This window comes from Anomaloglossus baeobatrachus, chromosome 1, assembly GCF_048569485.1.
Source record: "Anomaloglossus baeobatrachus isolate aAnoBae1 chromosome 1, aAnoBae1.hap1, whole genome shotgun sequence".
Lineage (NCBI taxonomy): Eukaryota > Metazoa > Chordata > Amphibia > Anura > Aromobatidae > Anomaloglossus > Anomaloglossus baeobatrachus.
Genome location: NC_134353.1, coordinates 464459019 through 464481387, shown reverse-complemented (window position 1 = coordinate 464481387; position 22369 = coordinate 464459019). Strand labels below are relative to the sequence as shown.

The 22369-nt window shown below is 44.5% G+C and overlaps 1 protein-coding gene across 1 annotated transcript in view; it reads left to right on the top strand.

Moving 5' to 3' along the window:
• Positions 1-2207: 2207 nt before the first annotated feature.
• Positions 2208-22369, top strand: part of SPMAP2 (sperm microtubule associated protein 2) — a 321282-nt gene continuing 301120 nt past the window's right edge. The window contains exon 1 of the mRNA XM_075338028.1: positions 2208-2355. The gene's annotated coding sequence lies outside the window, so the exon portion shown is untranslated. The remainder of the gene's footprint in view (positions 2356-22369) is intronic.

Sequence of the window (22369 nt, the reverse complement as noted above, 5' to 3'; positions counted from 1 at the left end):
CTTCACCAGTTTGAGACCAAGGACTCCTAGGCGAGTCCTCACCCTTTGTAGTTGGACTTTCCCATGTCTCAAGGTTCTCTAAGTCCTCTCTTCTAACTGTTCTGGCAATGCTGGTCTAAAACTGTACAGGGTTTTCTGAAAAGGATAAGTATGAGCAGAACGCTCAGTGCAGCTCTGGTTGATTAACCCTTCTGCAATGCGAGGTGTGGATCCATAGATGTTTCTGTGGTTGGATCAGCTCCTCTAGTGTTGACTCATGGCTCTTTCTCGCTTGTCCTTTAGGATCAATCAGTCTCCTGACTGGAGACCATATGCTAATAGCTCTGATTTAAGATCTGGAATTAGAGAATACACCTGTTTATCACACTATTCAGTCAATTATATAAAAATATACATGTCTATGCTAAACCAAAAAACATCTTACATAAAAACCTGCTTATTGCAAAAAGAAAACAAAACATATACATTTTATACACGATTTACTAGTTTCCACTTTTCTATAAAATATACACTTTTGTAAACACATTTTTCTTTACATACCACCTTCATGTGCTTCTCAACAATAATGTCGTTTTCTGCACTGGAATACCTCTGACCAAACCTGGAGAGAAATTTACACAACACGCACAGACTTGCATACAACGTGCTCATGATATACATCTATAATCAGTTTGCAGTCTCTAAGAATGGGTAGAGCAGGTGCAGGGTGTTTCTACGGACTCTTTACAGTTTTTTTCTCACTTCGTTCTAGGCACTTGTCTCACAAGACTGGGTGAATCTGCCCACCTGGGTACTAAACCCGGTGTCACCAAAGCACACACTGACAATTGTCTTTCACAGATGTTACTTGGGCCATCATTAAGAAGAGCTCTCATGGCAGAGAAAGCTTACCACCCTTTATCCACAGACCTTCCTCAGTCAGCTGGCTCCCTGCATGTCACACTCCATTCCTTGTTGTTTTGCTTGTTCCTGTAGGGATTTAAGAACACAAGGAGTGACAGAAGTCACTGACGTGACCAAGGTCACCAAGGCATGGTCGGTATTGGTGAAAGACTCTCAACTCTAGGCCCGTTCACTGCTTCTTGGTCAGCTGCACCTGTGCAAGGATCTCCATCCGAATCCATCAGCTCAGATCTAGACTTTCTTTTCGGCATACCTAATTCATTTGACAACAGGAAAAAATCTACAACCTACATACACCTCTAAAGACTCTTACCCACTCCTGTTCTACCCATCTAGAGAGGCATTAATGCATCACTGTCTCCTGTATCAATAGGATCGGAGGGAGTGGTCGAATTTAGACTACCTCATGTGGTGTAAACAGCAGCATATCCAGTGCAGAATCGACCACCATCTGGTTTCATCTATAAAAACAAAAACTAAAAAAAATATACATTAGATCATTCTTATAACTTCATCTCTGATCATAATACAGTTAGTGGTCATCTATACTTCACATGACTGAGAATACTAAATAAATAAACAAACAAATAAACAAATAAACATATAAGACAAGACTTTCCTATTTCAGTTAACAGATATACCTCATAGTAATCTAATAAACATAACTTATGGGAAAAAGGTCAGCTTCAAAACCTATCTAATATGCCTACTGCACCCTCCAAGAAACTGGAGAATATAATTAATACCTTATTCCCCCCTTGTTTAATTGTTTATTTACCAATATGGCAAAATTCAGCATTTTTATACTGGTATTCCCTAAAAGAAAAGATAAAACAGCAGGTAATAAATTAGCCACATACTAAAATGAACAAACACTGAAAATAACGTACATCTCACAACAATATACATTACTGGGGAATTTTAAAACTTTACAATAAACAACACTGTATCCATAAAGAAAAGAAAAACCTTTCATACTAGAAACGACTGAGACATGATAAAATGACAGCTGTGACTAGGCGACTAACTGGCAAAAAATATATAAATGGTTTAGAAATAATCGTAAAAACAGAAAAGGTGATAGAGTCACAAAATAAAAATATATTGTTCAAATAAATCGCCATTAAACACAAAACAACACAAATTATATCGCACATCCCATAAAATTTAATATTCCCTATTCAGGTATAAACAGCAAACTAAAAATGTGAAATCCTGAACTCTAAGGGTTAAACCAAACTCGCGTCACTATTGGAGAGAGACACATTCCATCAAGACACATTCCATCCCTGTCTCTTAAAAACGAGACAGGAAGAAAAAAAACCTCATCCTTTGTTATAACAAAGACGTAGCAGGGAACACATTCATTACCCATATCTACATTGAATGCATTATACATTTTTCCTAATTCCTTTTTACAAATGGATTTGATACATTTTGACATCAGTAGGGGTAAGTCGTTTATGATTTTTGTCTTAAATTAACTAACATAATACAAAGATATATATATATATTTACCTTCCTCTATTTTATTTTATGATATAATGCTGCAGGACTTCTAAAATACCAATTGATTTTATGTGAACAGAAAATTCTGTAAAAGTTTCACTTACTTATCTTTGACTTGCACTTATGGGATAACTGAGTAAACAAATATACAATTTATACTTATTCAAATGTGTTAGTCATATATACCAGAGAACACCTCCCACCGGGGATGGGTGGAGAGCTTTGAACAAAGAGCCATTGCGAGGGGTGTGGCTTATGAGGTGTACTGCCATCAGTGGGTGTAGCAAGACGGCTGCCACAGGAAGTTCCAGGCACCTGACTTCCGGGTGTAGCATCCATGTTGTGACTCCCTGGGTGTACTGGGAGTGGCTGGAACTACGTAGTAAACCAGGGATACTTTAGTGCCTGTAAATTTGCATTCCAGCATACAAAGGAGAGATTTGATTAGCACCAGATATAATGACTTCTAGAGCAGAACAATGAGTTTACCGCTAGAGAAACACATTTAGTGATTCTACAAACAGCAACAGACAGTGAATGAGGTCTTTGTTCTTCATTATAAACTCACTACAGATTAATCTGAACTTCAATACATGGGTTGCAGCCTGCCATCTAGTGGTAGTCCAACGATATTACACAACTTTTTGCAATCTTTTATATTTTTTCCGTTTTTTGTAACTAGGGCGACAGCGTTCTCAGCTCCTACTAAAAAACAATCTCTTCTCGAACAGAGTATACAGTGCTCTAGCTGGATTGGCCACATCCAACTGAACCCTCTTCCCGCTTCCCTACTATGCAATAAGGACATACTGCGACGTCCAACGTACGAATACAATACCGTTCCTCGTACGTTCCTATTTTTCCGGCGTCTCACATAGCAGTGCATGAGTTAATACTCAGGGGAATACGCTGGTTCAAAACACTTTTCTCCACCACCGGAATCCCTCCCCCTCTTTCCCGTGTAAGCGGACGCACTTTTTCAGCGTCCAACACGTGGATACTAATACCGTTCTCCACGTGTTCCTATTTCCGGCTATTAACACAAGAATCGATGTATTTTATATATATATATAAAACACTGGGGGACACGCCAATTCCCTTATCTCTCTGTTCCAAAAACAAACCAACGATTACAAAATGCTGAAAAACGCATAAACTAGTTAATTTCTCTCAAATCCAAACCAAGATAACACTTGTCTTTCTTTCAAATCATTACAACTCTGCTTGCTTTACGATACAAAGGCTGCAGCCCATTGACCCCTCCTCTCTCCAAAGAGCTGCGCTGTTTTAACACCCGGTGTCTGCCTCTTCACCCTCCACCCCCCTGTTTCTTAGCTAAGAGACAGCAGAGACCGAGCTGTGTAACTTGATCTCCGCTCTGCCTCAAGCAGCTGGTGGACATATAGCCCCCACCTTTTTGCTTCCTCTGAGTGTAAGAATGTAAGGATGTGCTCCCCCCTCTCGCATTTCTTGTTCTCAATAGAAAGACTGTCATGGATATCCCTGGGCTTAACCAGACCCCCCTTCTCCCTTTGTTCACAGCGAAGAAGAAAAAAACTACAGGCAATTAACTCTCCGAGAACCAAACAGAGAAATCACAAGCTTGATTAACCATACACTTATATACAAATAAACAGCTACTCAAGAAAACACCCCATTTCTAATTACAGACAGCCGGATACTTTACAACCTACCCCTAGCCCCTATGGGAGCTGGGTCCTTCTAGCCCACCGGCGAGTGACAGTCACACCGTTAGGTCTCCGGTGCACTACCATTCTCCGGACTAGTGACCACCCACTTTCGCCAGGTGTCTCGATCCACAGGTAAAACAGCACACACAATGTATATGATGTTCTTACCGTGAAACGGAGGGTGATCAAGTCCTCGATATCGAGCAACACCTGGATACTTGTGGAGTAGCCCCAGACGTCCGGAAAGTGGAAGCTCTGACTCACTCTTCTCGGTTGCCCCACACTTGGTGCGCCAACTGTCAAGGTCAGAATGACGATGATGATGAGACTCAAAGGATCTCTTGATATCCGGCTGCTGCTTCTAATTAAAATGTCATGGGTGCACACGAGAATGAAAAATAACTGCACAGCAAGTCAATTACATCTATCTCCATGACGGGCTCTTAACCAAGTGTGTTCTTTATTGTTTGAAAGAGACTCTAGACCAAACAGTAAGGGGGTGTGAACAAAAGTTTTAGTCCAATCAAGTATCGTAAGTCAGGGCTTCATGACGTAGAGAGATCTACATATTCTCCGTTGATTGGTCAGTCTAGGATCCAGGAATTTCTCTTTGTCCATCTGTCTTGGGTGTAAACCAGGAAATGGTGGCCATATTCAAGCTATACATATATATATATTCTAGTATATACTGAGGTTAAGGAAAATACACTGAATATGCAATATACTTATATAAACGTGTTAGTAAGAAACAAAAGCATTCACAAATATGTGAGTTAGTTCACATCTACTGAACTATATAACTGAGTCTATGAAATGGCTGAATTAAGTATTTTTGGATACTCAATTCTTTATCCTCAACAATGCTATTGTGTAATATCTGCCATTCTGCTGTATGTCTCCCATGCTGCTGTGTAAAATCTCCATTTTGCTATGTAATATCCCCATGCTGCTGTGTAGTATCCCCAATTATGATGTGTAATATCTCCCATGCTGCTGTGTAATATGCCCCATTATGCTTTCTAATATCCCCCATTCTGATGTATAACGTCTCCAATTTTGCTGTATAATATCCTTCATGCTGCTGTGTATTATCTTCCATTCTGCTATGTAATATCCCCCATGCTGCTGTGTAATATTTCCATTCTGTTTTGTAATATACCCCATTCTGCTGTGTAATGTCCCCCCCTATTGATGTGTAATGTTCTCCATGCTACTGTGTAATATCTGCCCTCTGCTGTATGTCTCCCATGCTGCTGTGTAAAATCTCCATTTTGCTATGTAATATCCCCATGCTGCTGTGTAATATCCCCAATTATGATGTGTAATATCTCCCATGCTGCTGTGTAATAACTCCCATGCTATTGTGTAATATGCCCCATTCTGCTTTCTAATATCCCCCATTCTGGTGTATAACGTCTCCAATTTTGTTGTATAATGTCCTTCATGCTGCTATGTAATATCCCCCATGCTTCTGTTTAATATCCTCATTCTGTTTTGTAATATCCGGCATTCTGCTGTAAAATGTCCCCCATGCTGCTGTGTAATTTCCCCCCATGCTGATATATAATGTCCGCAATGCTGCTGTCTATTATCCCCCATTCTTCTCCATAATGTACCCCATGGTGCAGTATAATAAACCCTATTCTGCTGTCTTATGTTCCCCATTCTACTGTATAATGTCCTCCATGCTACTGTGTAATATCTGGCATTCTGCTGTATAATGTCTCTCATGCTGCTGTGTAATATATCCCACTTTTTGCTTTGTAATATCTCCCATTCTGCTGTATGGTGTCCCCAAATATTTCTCTGTAATGTTACCAAATGCTACAGTGTAATATCCCCTATTCTGCTGTATAATATCCCCCTGGTTGCTGTGTAATGTTCCCTTTGATGATGTGTAATATCCCCTATTCTGCTGAATAATGTCTTCCATGTAGCTGTGTAATGTCCCACATGCTGTTGTGTAATGTTCCCCATGCTGCGGTGTAATCTACCCTATGCTGCTGTCTAATATATCCCCATTCTGCTTTATAATGTCTCCCATGCTCCTCTGTCATTTCTCTATGCTGTTGTGTAATGTACCCCATGCTGCTGTGTAATGTCCCTTATGCTACTTTTAAATATGCCTCATTCTGCTGTATAATGTTTCCCATGCTGCTGTGTAATATCCCCCATTCTGCTGTATAACGTCCTCCATGCTACTTTTTATTATCCGCCATTCTACAGCATGCCTCCCATCTTTCTGTGTAATATTCACATTCTGCCGTGTAATGTCTCCCATGCTCTCGTGTAATATCACCCATGCTACTGTGTAACATCCCACATTCTGCTTTGTAATATCCCTCATTTTGCTGTATAATGTCCCCCATATTGCTCTGTAATGTTCCCCATGTTACTGTGTAATATACCCCAAATTTGTTGTATAAAGTCCCCCATGTTGCTCTGTAAATATCCCCCATCCTGCTTTGTAATATCCCCATTCTGCTGTATAATGTCCCTCATGCTGCTGTGTAATATCCCCCATTCAACTGTATAATGTTCCCCATGTAGCTATGTAATATCCCCCCGTTCTGCTGTATAATGTCCTCCATGCTACTGTGCATTATCTGCCATTCTGCAGCATGCCTCCCATCTTCCTGTGTAATATCCCCATTCTGCTGTATAATGTTTCCCATGCTCTTATGCGATATTCCCCAGGCTGCTGTGTAATATCCCCATTCCGCTGCATAATTTCACCCATGCGGCAGTATAATATCCCCCATTCTGCTTTTTAATGTCCCCCATGCTGCTGTGTAATTTCTCATCTTGCTGCTGTATAATGTACCCAATGCTGCTGTGTAATATCCCCCATTCTGCTGTATAATATTCCCATTGGTGCACTGTACTTTTTTCCATTTTGCTGTGTAATGTCCCCCCTGCTGCTGTATAATGTCCTCCCTGTTTTTTGTAATATGTGCCATTCTGCTGTATGTCTCTTATGCTGCAGTGTAATATCCCCCATTTTAATGTATAATGTCTCCCATTTTGCTCTGTAATATACCCAATTATGCTGTATAATATACCCCATGGTGCAGTGTATTATTTTCCATTCTGCTGTGTAATGTCTCCCTCTGCTGCTGTATAATGTCCTCCAAGGTATTTTGTAATATCTGCCATTTTGCTGTATGTCTTCCATGCTGCTGTGTAATATCCCCATGCTACTATGTAATATCTTCCATTATGCTCTGTGTAACATCCCCCGTTCTGCTATGTAATATCCCTCATGATGATGTGTAATATCCCCCATTCTGCTTGGTAATATCCCCCATTCTGTGTAATGTCCCCCGTGTTGCTCTGTAATGTTCCCCATGTTGCTGTGTAATATCCACAATTCTGCTGTATATTGTCCTCCATGTTGCTGTGTAACATCCCCCATTCTACTTTGTAATATCCCCCATTCTGATGTAGAATGTCTCCCATGTTGCTGAGTAATGTCCCCCATTCTGCTGTATATTGTCCCTATGCTGCTGTGTAATTTACCTTATGCTGCTGTATAATCTACCCAATGTTGCTGTATAATATCCCCTATTTTGATGTGTAATATCCCCTTTCTGCTTTGTAATATCCCCCATTCTGCTCTATAAGATCCTCAATGCTACTGTGTAATATCTGCCATTCTGCTGTATGTCTTTGCTGCTGCTGTGTAATATGCATATTTTGCTGTGTAGTATTCCCATGCTGCTGTGTAATATCCCCCATGCTGCTGTGTAATATCCCCAATTTTGCTGTATAATAAACCCTTGCTGCTCTGTATTATCCCCATTCTGCTTTGTAATATACCCCATTCTGCTATGTTATGTCTCCCATGCTGCTGTGTAATATGCCCTATTCTGCTTTATAATGTCTCAATGTTGCTTTATAATGTCCCCCATGTTTCTGTGTAATGTCCGCCACGTTATATTGTAATATTCCCCTACTGTGCCTTATAATTTCCCCCATGTTGCTGTGTAATATCCCCCATGCTGCTGTGTAATGTCCCTTATGCTGCAGTGTAATATACCCCATTCTGCTGTATAATGTCTCCCATGTTCCTCTGTAATCTTCCCTATGCTTCTGTGTAATTTCTCTCATGCTGCTGTATAGTGTACCTAATGCTTTTGTGTAATTTCCACTATTCTGCTGTATAATATCCCCAATGCTGCAGTGAACGATCCCCCATTCTGTTGTTTAATGTCCCCCCTCTTGCTGTATATTGTCCTCCTTGCTACTGTGTAATATCTGCCATTCTGCTGTATGACTCTCATGCTTTTGTGGAAAATCAACATTCTGCTGTGTAATATATCCCATGCTGCTGTTTTATATGCACCATTCTGCTGTGTAATATCGCCCATTCTACTTTGTAATATCCCCCATTCTGCTGCATAATGTCCCCCCATGTGTCTGTGTAATGTCCACCTTGTTACACTGTAATATACCCCTATGCTGCTGTATAATGTCCCCCATAATGCTGTGTAATGTCCCCTATGCTCATGTGTAATATCCCCCATTCTGCTTTGTAATATCCCACATTGTGCTGTATAATTTCCCACATGTTGCTTGGTAATATCCCCCATTCTGCTGTATATTGTCCCCATGCTGCTGTGTAGTTTCCTCCAATGCTGCTGTATAATGTACCCAATACTAAGTTGTAATATCCCCCATTCTGCTGTGTAATGTCTCCCATGAGGCTCCAATGTGAGGTTTGTGGGGGAGGAGCAAGCAGAGGCTATAGTCTGGGGATTGCAGGGGAGGGGCAGGCAGAGGCTATTATCTGGAGATTGCAAGAGAGGGGCAGGCAGAGGCTATAATCTGGGGATTGTGGCGGAGGGGCAGGCAGAGGTTATAGTCTGGGGATTGTGGGGGAGGGGCAGGCATAGGATATAGTCTGGATTGCGAGGGAGGGGCAGGTAAAGGTTATAGTCTGGGGATTGCGGGGGAGGGGCAGGTAAAGGCTATAGTCTGGTGATTGCGGGTGAGGGGCAGGCAGAGGCTAAAGACTAAGGATTAGGCAGCCTAATATTGTAGTCTGGGGATTATGGGGGCCTATGACTCTAGACAGTGGTTGGGGAGCTTGGGCTGTTAGTATAGTCTTAGAGTTAGGGGGTCTATTGCTGTAGGAGGGGTGTTTAGGGAGCCTATTGCTGTAGGAGGGGGGTTTATGGAGAGTATCACTGTAGGAGGTGGGGTTTAGGGGGCCTATTGCTGTAGGAGGAGTGTTTAGGGTCCTATTGCTGTATGAGGGGGGTTTAGGGGGCCTATTGCTGTAGGAGGGGTGTTTAGGGTCCTATTTCTGTACGAGGGGGGTTTAAGGGGCCTATTGCTGTGGGGGGGTTTAGGGGGCTATTGCTATAGAGGAAGGTTTAGGGGTCCTATTGCTGTAGAGGGCGGTTTTGGGAGCCTATTGCTGTAGAAAGGGGCTTAGGGAACCTATTGATGTAGATGGGGGATTTAGGTTGGCTATTGCTGTAGAGGGGGGGTTAGGGACCTATTGCTGTAGATGGCAAGTTTAGGTAGCCTATTGCTGTAGAGGGGCAGATTAGGGAGCTTATTGCTGTAGGAGGGGGGTTTATGGAGAGTATCGCTGTAGGAGGTGGGGTTTCGGGGGCCTATTGCTGTAGGAGGAGTTTTTAGGGTCCTATTTCTGTACGAGGGGGGTTTAAGGGGCCTATTGCTGTGGGGGGGTTTAGGGGGCTATTGCTATAGAGGAAGGTTTAGGGGGCCTATTGCTGTAGAGGGCGGTTTGGGGAGCCTATTGCTGTAGAAAGGGGCTTAGGGAACCTATTAATGTAGATGAGGGATTTAGGTTGGCTATTGCTGTAGAGGGGGGTTAGGGGACCTATTGCTGTAGATGGCAAGTTTAGGTAGCCTATTGCTGTAGAGGGGCAGATAAGGGAGCTTATTGCTGTAGAGGAGGGTTTAGGGGGCCTATTGCTGTAGATGGTGGGTTTAGGGAGGCTTACAGAGTTAAAGAGAGTGATAAAATCGATGGGAAAAACTGTAAGGACTCAGTATGTTAGGGTTCTCAGTATGGAGAGGGGTAGATGTAGAAACTTGGTACTCAAGATCAAAGTGAACAGTGGATTTTATTGTGAAGAACTTGTAGGATCAGCACAAGTACAGATGTTTCAGTCAAAAGACCTTGATCACTGCATGCAGAGGGTCCTCAGAAAGTATAGTGATAAGGCCGTAATTTAGGTTGATGCAATCTAATCATGCATCCCTCTTAAACTGTCTGCAGTACAAATTATGAGTCACTCGTGGTAGCATGCATAACCACAATCTTTCACACACAGCAGAGACGTGCTCAGATATGAATAGAAAGTAAGACTGATTTTAATACGGAAGTTGTACGGATATATATAATCTTATTGGCTAGATGCCAAGAATACGTAACACGTCTCCTATTGGATAAAGTAGAACAGCTTATTCTGTGATATACAATTTACTGTAATGTGCTTGGTTCCTCATTTATATTAAGCAATGTCAGCATGATTCACTGGTCACAAGAATAGCCCAGACTGTCTGAGTTTGATGTCCAAATACAGAACTAGGTGGGGTACACAGTCTGAAACAGCATCTTAAATCTTGTTCTTTATGGATATCTCCAATGATAATTCTTATATACTTATATACTCATAATCGCATCCCTGGAGATAGCCAAAAAGTCTTTCCTTGCTTTTCCAGGTCTATTGATCTGTCCTAATGCCGATGGTTACCTCACTCACATACGAGATAACCCATCCCTTGTGGATGAATCTTCCCACCCAACAGACTATGCATAGGAAGCCAGATCCTGACCGTGTTCTCTAGACTGTCCTCATGGCTATATTCCGCTGGCACACGTTATTCAGGAAGGGGGAACGTGGCACTAGTCCTTTAATGGGCTAATATTTATCAGGGTTGGTTTCACTCAGAGTCTTATGCTCCTCAGTCCTCAGGCGGTAATGGTGGGACATCATCAAAGGTGGGATGCACAGTCGTCTTCTGGTCCACATGCTTAGATATCATCGTCCTGGCACAAAGTATCGGGTAGAAAAGGGAAAACAGCCATCTCCCGGTCTCAGGCAGGTCCGACATCTCTTTGTAGTGGAATGCATGGATCTTCGTCCGAAAGAAAAAGAGTGAGAGAAGAGAGAGGAAGAGAGAGAGAGAGAAAGATTGAGAAGAGAGGAAGAGAGAGAAAGATTGAGAAAAGAGAGAGGGAAAGAGGAGAGAGAGAAAAAGAAAAGAGAGGAAAATCTAGATCTGGTTGGATCTGGAGGAGAAAACTCAAAAACGTATATTAGGCAAATGTTTAAACAAACAACAAGCTTAGTTGAAGTATCTGGGGGTACTTCTAAACAGGATTTCATAGGGTCTCAACCTAGTGGTCCCTGCTGGGGTGTGTCTGACACTGAACAATTCAAGGGGAAGACTCTCATGCCCTTGCCTTCTACACTGCCCCATCCTCCCAACCTTCCCTCTATTCGGTGGCTGGTATGGGGTGTGTAGAGTCAGTTCTGTGTCTAAGGCCTGCCATATCTCTTTGGCTGGCAGTGAAAGCAGGTCACTAGCCACTTTCCATGGTCTCCGGGAGCCCACAGCTGCACCCTATCTCAGTCCTCTTCTTCTGGGACTTGCTCTTGTAGGGTCAGGACAACGTTTTCTCAAGACTTTCCATCTTTCCTTTCTTCTTCACATCTGGGTCATTCGAAAAGCACAGATTGACTGACTGTTTCTCTGGTAAGTGGTCTTGGGGCTTCTTTGGCTGTTCTGTCAGTGAGGGCACTTCTTACTGCTTCCCTTGGCTCCTCCAATGTAGGCCTCAACCCTGCTCACCGCGACTCTGTCTGGCAATAGCAAAGCTTCCATCCGTTCTTCTATGGCCTCATGGCGATGTACAGTTCCATCGGCAGTGATCAAGTCTCTTGTCTTCCATACAGAGTAGATGCTGGCTGCCATCTTGCAGGCTTCAGTGAGAGCACATACATCTGCTTCTTCACAGACAGGCATGCGGGTAGCGACTGCTCTATCAGCACAGCGTCTTCTGCTACCAGCACCATACCCATGTGGAACCGTCTTCTTGATGCACATCTTGATCCATCCGCAAAGGTGTTAAGTCAGGGTCCAAAGGTGTATCCGTCACTGTATTGAATCCAGAGTTTCAGCTATGCCAGAGTCGACTACCTCTTCCACCAAGGTGTCAGAGGTGGGACACTCCCCCCTTGGAAGAGGGAGAAGTTCAGCAGGATTAAGGACCGCACACCGGGAGATGGTGACTTTGTCAGGGAGCAGTGATGTCATACGGGCACTGATCTTCAACTGGTGCTTTCGGTAGGTGTTCAATCTGGCTGAGTAGTGTTCAAAGGGCTGCTATCTTCTTCCATGGCAAACATGTAGAATGACTTCTGGGCTGGAGATGACGTGATGATACTCTTCAGGTGACTGTGACTGTTGCACATCTGTATGTGGGGTGATCTTGTAAGCTGCTAGATTCATCTCCATACGTCTTGCCATTTGGAGGAGGGTGTCCTGGTCTTTACCAGCTGTAGTTTACATGTGGGCTCTCGGAGACCTGATACAAAGGACTATACCCAGGTTTGTAAGAAAGAGCAATGGGTGTAACTTGGGGTCAGGAGAACACTGAAATTCTAAAAAACTAAGATCCCCTAAAACCCCGGAGAAAGAAAAGAGCACATAAGTGTTTGGAAACTACCAAGCAGCACCCCCTGACTACATATACACAACTAGGAAAAAGCAGTGGAGCGTATCTACTCTACCTCTCCTGTGCTGACCCTGTAACTGGGGGCCCTGCACTCTCCCTCATCCCGACGGTAGACCTGATGGTGGTCAGGGTCGGGCCTCCAGCGTATCCCTCTCTCCTGTCAGACCCTGCAAACTAAGACACAAAGGATTACTGGGTGCTGCCACCGAAAACCCTAATATATATACCAACTCCTGAAGATCAATGTCCCCTTGGGACCACATGAACCTCCACCCTCTCTATCAGGGAACTCTTGTGCAAGCTACCGGCAGGATAACATACAAGTGAAAATATCTCAAAACCAGGCTAAGCAGCAACTGCCATAGGCAGAAAAATATTCACTGTCCACCAGGACTAATAGTGAGCAGTCTATATGGTCTACTAAATTGTATAACATACAGCAAAAACAAACATGCAAAAGTGAAGGGAAAAGGTATCCACAGGACTATCAGCAATAACCTCTGCTAAGGTTCATTAGTGGGAAAAACTGCATATATGACCAAAAATGGAGTGTGTGTGTTCCAGGTCCCTGTCTCCCCCCTCTGCAGTCCCTGCTATGTCAGCAATAAACAGAGCAGTGACTTTGGCTGCTAAAACAAAAATAGGGAACTGGGTGTCGGCTGGACTAAAATGGCGTCTAAAGATGAACTATGTAGTGTCTGAGTTAAAACGTCCACTAAAGATAATTACCGATAAGAAACAGCCGCTAAAAGAGGAAGTAGGTGTTGGCCAAAAATGGCGTCTGAAGAGTCCTGGGAGGGAGTGACATGTATTGTGACATCTACATTCAGGAGGTATTCAATCTGTCACCGGGAATATGGATTATATAGGGACCCCTGGGCTGACCCTGTAACTAGGGACCCTGTACTCGCCCTCATCTCGACGGTAGACCTAATGGTGGTCAGGGCCGAGCCTCCAGCGTATCCCTATCTCCTGTCAGACCCTGATAACTATCCCCATACCATACCCCACCCAGGGCTGAGTGACAGAAAGAAATCTACATTCAGAACAGAAAATAATGGGGTGGGCTTACGTGGACACAGTGAGCACACAAGTCCACCCTATCTATCAGCTTATGTTTCTTGTTTCCTGTTTTCACAGACAGGTAAAATACACATAGTATATTCAGTGTCATCTAACCTCCCCCCCTTTGGGAGAATTCTCCATTTCAACATACGTACATTCACAGGACACTGAAATAGAAACTAACACTTCCTTTTTTTTTTTTTTTTTTCCTTTCCTTTTCAACCCTACGGTGTTATACACCAAAAACTGCGTACATTATACATAAAACATCTTCCAGTGTCACTTGGGTGATAAGGTACATGCACCCTCACTGTAAACCTGCAAACCTGGCTTCATTACTGGCCAGAAAGAATCCCCAGCTTTAATCTGGGTGAGCCTATACAAATCAGTTCTGGTGGTGGGGTGAATCATTGTTAAATCATTGTCATCTTCCTGCCCCCCCCTCGGTGTCTTCTGTTGCTCCAGCAACAAATAGGCCAGTGGCCTTGGGACTGAAGATGGCTGGAAAAGGGAACTAGGTGCGGCCCAACCTGAAATGACGTCTGGGCAGGCTAGGGAGGGCATTTGGTGGGCAGGGGGACAAACTACACAAGTCCAACCCTCTGAGGATGACATATAGGGTGGTGGGCATTGCTTTCTAATGGGCTTGGCCACTTCCTGAGGTGCCATTTTCTGATCTGGTGCAATATGCAATATAGAAATATCTACTAACATCTTTTGACGTTCTATACCATGCCTCAGCATCCATAAGGAGATCTTTATCTTTCAAGATCCCTCGCTTGTTTAACAAAACATCTTTCCATTCCTTCTCGTTCGCTTACTAATTCTTCTGCCGTTAACTTGACAGGTGTGGACTGATTAGACCCCATGCTTCAAGGGTATACGACCCAAAACTAACACGTCAATCTGGATGTCTGCTATGCCGTAATCCACTTCCTCTTCTGGACCATAGACTATACACATCCACAGAATACACAGAATTTCTTCCTCAGTCCACAAACCACAAACACAAACGGGCTGTCCTACCAGGAAGTGTCACGTGGGTGATAGATACTAAATTCACCCTCACTATCTCTTACTTCATGTACTAGTAACCTCTGTTCACACTATACACTATATACACCTTCTTTGAACAAATCCGTCCAGAACATCAATACTCAATGATTAAGCCTAAACATCAAGGGTTTTCCCCAGTCTATTCAATTCCTAGGTAAGAATACACTGACATCCACTAAAACAAGACCAATGAGTACAACTTAAACTCACTGCTTAGCAGGAACACCGTACCAGGTAACAGTCAGGGTCAGTCCCCCACTTTTGTAACTTTATACAAGACTGCACCTGTACCTAGAAAACCCTTCCAAATCTTCTATCCCCGAAGATCAGGTCTGTCCAAGGCCTTATCAAACATCAACTATCGACCGGACACGTCACACACACCAGTGTATACACTGTGAAGATGTAATTTACCCTCTCACTGTATATGCTGTGATACTATGTCATGATATGTATATTTCCCTGGTTGTATTAGTTGTAATTCATGTATTTTCTTGGGGGAGCTACTGGTCTCAATGTGTCTCTCTCATACAATTGTAGTCTTGGCATCTAATGTGATTATGTAAATAGCCTGTCCTCTTCTTTCCAGAGTTGTGTATCTAATCTGTAATTGCATTGGCCAGTGAAGGAATAGTCATTGTTCTTTACAGCAGGGGATCCCTTCATCTACTGTGGCTGGAAGACATATTGGAGCCCTGTGATGGACCAAACCATTGATGATAGGATGTGTGACCCCTACCCCCTGAACAAACATGGTGGGCTGGTCAAGCAGCACAGACAATGCATTTCCCTTTTTGTAACTTCAGAGTGAGCTGAAACTTGAAGAGAGCAGGAGCCCCAGCCTGGGTGGCTGTGGACACGGACGGAGCTAGGCCTGTGTGGCGGCCCGTGGGATTGTGTGGAACTCTTTTGACTACTGTAAGGACGATTGCTTTGTTATCCGGTCCGAGGATTGTCGGGAAGGGCCCCCGAATCTGTTTTATGTAGACTAATCGTGTGCTGTTCCTGTATTCCTGTTAGTAAACCTGTTGGATCATCCTCGGCCTGTTGTCTCTCTTTGCTCTGATGTACACCCCGTCACAAACTGGTTGGCAGCGCTGGGATCAGAGCAGAAGGAATGGAGGACAATGGCTCAACATCAGGAACCAGCACTGCAGAGTACAAGACCTGGACTTTGGGGAGCCTGCAATCAAAGGCCCGTGAAGTAGGAGTTCGTTTCAAAGGACTCTCCAAGGAGCAGCTGATTGAGGCGCTAGAAGGAGTCTGTTCGCAAAATGACGTGGAGGAAGGATCCTCACAGCAAACGGAAGAAAGACGGCAGCCGGAGGTGAATACCCAAAAAAGTCAATGGGTTGTGTGGTACAAGGAGGAGATGGCACTGCTTGGAGATGAGGCCACCATAGAAGATAAGAGGGAGGCCATGCGTGGAGCTAAAGAGAAGGAGCGCAGGATGGAGGAGATGGCACTGCTGGATAAGGAGCTCGCTGTGGAAGCCGCGAGAGGTTCCAGACAGACTGTAACCCCAGCACCCATCATGAGGGAACTTCCCAGGGTGTCCCGCAAAGACTTTAAGCCGTTTAATGAGGCTGCAGGCGACATTGAGGGCTTCTTCCAGGACTTTGAGCATCAGTGTCGATTAATGGAAGTCCCGGACAGGGAGCGTGTCCGGCATCTGGTTGGGCTCCTAGAGGGGGGAGCTGCTGAAGCCTATAGAGCTATGGACCCTCGGTGGAACTGTGAGTATGCGGATATTAAACAGACTATTCTAGAACATTATGCTGTGACCCCAGACACTTACAGGACTCAGTTCCGTGCTTTAGCCTGTGATGGGGAAGTGTCTTTTAAGATATATGCTCATAGACTCAAACAAATATGTAATCGCTGGCTGGAGGCAGAGGAGGCCTTATCTTGGGAGACCTTCCTGCAGGTCATCCTAAAAGAACAATTCTTTGCCCAGTGCCCCGCTGAGATCCGGGAATGGGTGCGTGAGAGAAAACCAGCGACAGTGGAGGAAGCTGCTGCTCTCGCTGATGAGGCTCTCACCATCAAGCCTCAGTGGAGGGTTCTGTTGGAGGATGGAGAGACGCCTAACAGCTCCACAACACCGGATGCCCCCAGTTATTCTGTCCCCATTGTTCCCCGTTCCTCTAAGCCACCACATGTTGATACCCGTGTTAATGTGCCTCCAGTTGCTTCTACTGCACTTTCTGGAATACGCCGGGGAGAGGAAGTAACAGAGCGCAGGTGTTATGTTTGTAGGCATCCCGGGCATTTGCAGGCCTCATGCCCAGCCAGGCCATGGAGGAATCATCCTCAAACCCCTACAGCACCTTCAGGTGGGAGCCGGCCTCCAAGTTCCCCTACCCCTTACCCAAGAGGATGCCTTGGATGGAGGGAGACCCAGCTCAGATGCTATCAATGTGGACAGCCAGGGCATCGGCAAGTCTCCTGCCCAGCTGTTCAAATGAGGACTGATCCTGCACCCAATCGGATTGTTAATTATTTACAGCCCAGTGCCATGGAGGAAGATGTGGCACCATTATGTGAGGACTGGCCTAGTGACTCAGCCCCCCATGTTGCACCACCAGGAGTTTACGGGGTGCGACCCGCAGTTATGACGACTTCTGCTCATCGAGGTAAGCACTTGCAGGAGGTTGTGCTGGATGGACAGAGACTTGTTGGATTTTGTGACTCGGGTGCTTTCCTCACACTGGCTGATCCCCGAGTGGTTCGGCCTGAGGTAATCCATAGAGGACCTGGGATTGTTATTGAACTGGCTGGTGGACAATGGAGGACTATTCCCACAGCCACTGTGGATCTGAACTTTGGTTTTGGGGTCAGGCGATGTGTGGTTGGGGTGATGGGTGGTCTGCCTGCAGCTGTTCTCCTGGGCAATGATGTGGGAGAGCTACGATGCCAATTCGTGGCTGCATGAAGCCACATGTAAGTAACGCTCTGCCTGTGTGTACTTAACCAGTGACCTGTAGAGGTCCCTAGTACGTACACAAGTTGGGAGGGGGAGGGATTGTGAAGATGTAATTTACCCTCTCACTGTATATGCTGTGATACTATGTCATGATATGTATATTTCCCTGGTTGTATTAGTTGTAATTCATGTATTTTCTTGGGGGAGCTACTGGTCTCAATGTGTCTCTCTCATACAATTGTAGTCTTGGCATCTAATGTGATTATGTAAATAGCCTGTCCTCTTCTTTCCAGAGTTGTGTATCTATTCTGTAATTGCATTGGCCAGTGAAGGAATAGTCATTGTTCTTTACAGCAGGGGATCCCTTCATCTACTGTGGCTGGCAGACATATTGGAGCCCTGTGATGGACCAAACCATTGATGATAGGATGTGTGACCCCTACCCCCTGAACAAACATGGTGGGCTGGTCAAGCAGCACAGACAATGCATTTCCCTTTTTGTAACTTCAGAGTGAGCTGAAACTTGAAGAGAGCAGGAGCCCCAGCCTGGGTGGCTGTGGACACGGACGGAGCTAGGCCTGTGTGGCGGCCCGTGGGATTGTGTGGAACTCTTTGGACTACTGTAAGGACGATTGCTTTGTTATCCGGTCCGAGGATTGTCGGGAAGGGCCCCCGAATCTGTTTTATGTAGACTAATCGTGTGCTGTTCCTGTATTCCTGTTAGTAAACCTGTTGGATCATCCTCGGCCTGTTGTCTCTCTTTGCTCTGATGTACACCCCGTCACATACACCATATACATAAACAGTATAAACAGCATACTTTTCCAAGTACAGCTTCAGAGTTTTTTTTGTTTTTTTTTCTTCACTCCAAGACAGCTCTCACTACATTACGTGACACTTCGTCTTTCTGGCAACCATACGAACAAAGCGCATAGAACTTCCTCTTTTTGCATAAACCAGTATATACGAACAAAGCACACAGAACTTCACGGTTCTCGTAACCAGCAAGTACTCCAGTTGCTGCAAATAGACAGACATCTCAACAGGTAGACACAGGTCAACACAATGACATAACAATAAGGACACTATATACACCATCCAGGTGGCTGATCTCACCTGCAGATATAACCATATATATTCATATATGCAGCGTATATAACAACTTCCTCATTTTCCCTTGCAGTTAAATCAGAGAAAAATAAAACATAGAACTTCTGCTTTTCTCCTAGAGCAGACAAAAAAACCTCAAACCACATTACATTTCATGTGATTTACAATTACATTACATAAATTACAGACAGCTTAAGGTGAACCTGACCACCTTGGTGTGAGATCTCTTAGGACGGCTTATCTCATGCGAGATGGCGGTCATTAGGTGTCTAGACTGGGACAGCCCAACCCCCCCCTTCGAAATGCAAGTACACGCATGAGGTTGCAAGGTGAGAGTATACAAATGTTCTCACCTGCAGCTGGAGTGCGCAATTCTCCACCTCTCGCGTAATTGCCTTTCGACTGAAGGTGTCAGCACGGCCGTCCGCCATCCAGAGCTCCGTCCTAAGGTTCGTTGGGCGCCAAATGATAAGGCCGTAATTTAGGTTGATGCAATCTAATCATGCATCCCTCTTAAACTGTCTGCAGTCCAAATTATGAGTCACTCGTGGTAGCATGCATAACCACAATCTTTCACACACACCAGAGACGTGCTCAGATATGAATAGAAAGTAAGACTGATTTTAATACGGAAGTTGTACGGATATATATAATCTTATTGGCTAGATGCCAAGAATACGTAACACGTCTCCTATTGGATAAAGTAGAACAGCTTATTCTGTGATATACAATTTACTGTAATGTGCTTGGTTCCTCATTTATATTAAGCAATGTCAGCATGATTCACTGGTCACAAGAATAGCCCAGACTGTCTGAGTTTGATGTCCAAATACAGAACTAGGTGGGGTACACAGTCTGAAACAGCATCTTAAATCTTGTTCTTTATGGATATCTCCAATGATAATTATTATATACTTATATACTCATAATCGCATCCCTAACAGTAGTAGCGTGGCGAGCGGCGTAGCCCGGTATGACGTGGTGTCCACCGCTGTCTATGTGGCAATGATGTGCTTGTGCTGGTCCTACAAGTTCTTTATAATAAAAACCACTATTCACGTTGATCTTGAGTGCCAAGTTTCTACAACTATTTGATATGGTTTGGGACCCTACTTGTGCACCACCCCAGAAGTGACGTGTGTATCAATGCATTAAGTATAGAGAAGGGGAAGGATTGGGAGCTCATTATCGAAAAGGAGCTAGCATGGGGATTCAGTATGAACAGGGGCAGTGTGAGGTCTCAGTATGGAAACGGGGCAGCATGGGTGGGCTCAGTATAAAGTGGAGAAATGTAGGGGACTCAGTATGAGACGTGAGGTATTGTGGGGGTGCTCAGCATTAGGGCTCTTTTCCACTTGTGTACCGCTTCCAATGCGAGAGCATCACAGGAGCAGATTAGATGGGGGAAGCACTTTCTCCTCCACTGTCTGTCTCTGTGTGCACCGCAGTGTGATGTTGAGGATGCATGAGCTGAGATTTATTGCAAAATGCAGCATTCTGCGATTGCACCGAGAGCACGATTAGTGTGGAGAAATAACAGCAAAGAGGAAACTGGCTCATTGATTAACACTGGTGCGAGTGCAATCCGATTTATTGGATTGCACTTGCACATGCAAATCGCAGGTGGAAAAGAGCCCTTAGGAATGAGATAGCATAGTGGTCTCTGTATCATGAGTAGAGATGAGCGAACCGGTCCCGGTTCGGCTCGAGGTCGGTTCACCGAACGGAGGTCCCGTTCGAGTTCGGCTCGTCGAACGTTCGACGAACCGAACTCGAACTGCATAGGAAACAATGGCAGGCAATCACAAACACAGAAAAACACCTAGAAAACACCCTCAAAGGTGTCCAAAAGGTGACAAACAACTCAAACACATGGGAAAGTGACAAGGACATATACTCATGCGAAAACAAAACAGCTGGACAAGGAAAAAGAGGAGGACACACAGATATAGGCATGGCACGCCCTTCTAAAATCATGTAAAACACCGCAAGGTGACTCCAAGCGTAGTCTCCCTTTTTTCCAAAAATTGTGCCCCACACACACCCACCCCTTCAGTGGCAGCACTTGTGCCCTAGTTGTACACTTCACAGCTAGATTTGCATCAAGCACATTCAAAAATACGCTATTCTTAACCGTACCCAGGATGACACCGGGGTAGGTAGCAAAGTCTTTCCTGATCCCAGCTCTGTTCATCTTGGCTTCTTTTAAAAACACAGCAAGCAAGGGTTACTCCAAGCGGAGCCTCCCTTTTTTACAAAAATTGGGCCCCACACACACCCACCCCTTTCAGTGGCAGCACTTGTGCCCTAGTTGTACACTTCACAGCTAGATTTGCATCAAGCACATTCAAAAATACGCCATTCTTATCCGTCCCCAGGATGACATCGGGGTAGGTAGCAAAGTCTTTGCTGAACCATGACTTGTTCATCTTGGCTTCTTTTAAAAACAATGTAAGCAAGGGTTACTCCAAGCGAAGTCTCCCTTTTTTCCAAAAATTGTGCCCCACACACACCCACCCCTTCAGTGGCAGCACTTGTGCCCTAGTTGTACACTTCACAGCTAGATTTGCATCAAGCACATTCAAAAATACGCCATTCTTATCCGTCCCCAGGATGACACCGGGGTAGGTAGCAAAGTCTTTGCTGAACCATGACTTGTTCATCTTGGCTTCTTTTAAAAACAATGTAAGCAAGGGTTACTCCAAGCGAAGTCTCCCTTTTTTCCAAAAATTGTGCCCCACACACACCCACCCCTTCAGTGGCAGCACTTGTGCCCTAGTTGTACACTTCACAGCTAGATTTGCATCAAGCACATTCAAAAATACGCTATTCTTAACCGTACCCAGGATGACACCGGGGTAGGTAGCAAAGTCTTTCCTGATCCCAGCTCTGTTCATCTTGCCTTCTTTTAAAAACACAGCAAGCAAGGGTTACTCCAAGCGTAGTCTCCCTTTTTTCCAAAAATTGTGCCCCACACACACCCACCCCTTCAGTGGCAGCACTTGTGCCCTAGTTGTACACTTCACAGCTAGATTTGCATCAAGCACATTCAAAAATACGCCATTCTTATCCGTCCCCAGGATGACACCGGGGTAGGTAGCAAAGTCTTTGCTGAACCATGACTTGTTCATCTTGGCTTCTTTTAAAAACAATGTAAGCAAGGGTTACTCCAAGCGTAGTCTCCCTTTTTTCCAAAAATTGTGCCCCACACACACCCACCCCTTCAGTGGCAGCACTTGTGCCCTAGTTGTACACTTCACAGCTAGATTTGCATCAAGCACATTCAAAAATACGCCATTCTTATCCGTCCCCAGGATGACACCGGGGTAGGTAGCAAAGTCTTTGCTGAACCATTACTTGTTCATCTTGGCTCTTTTTAAAAACAAT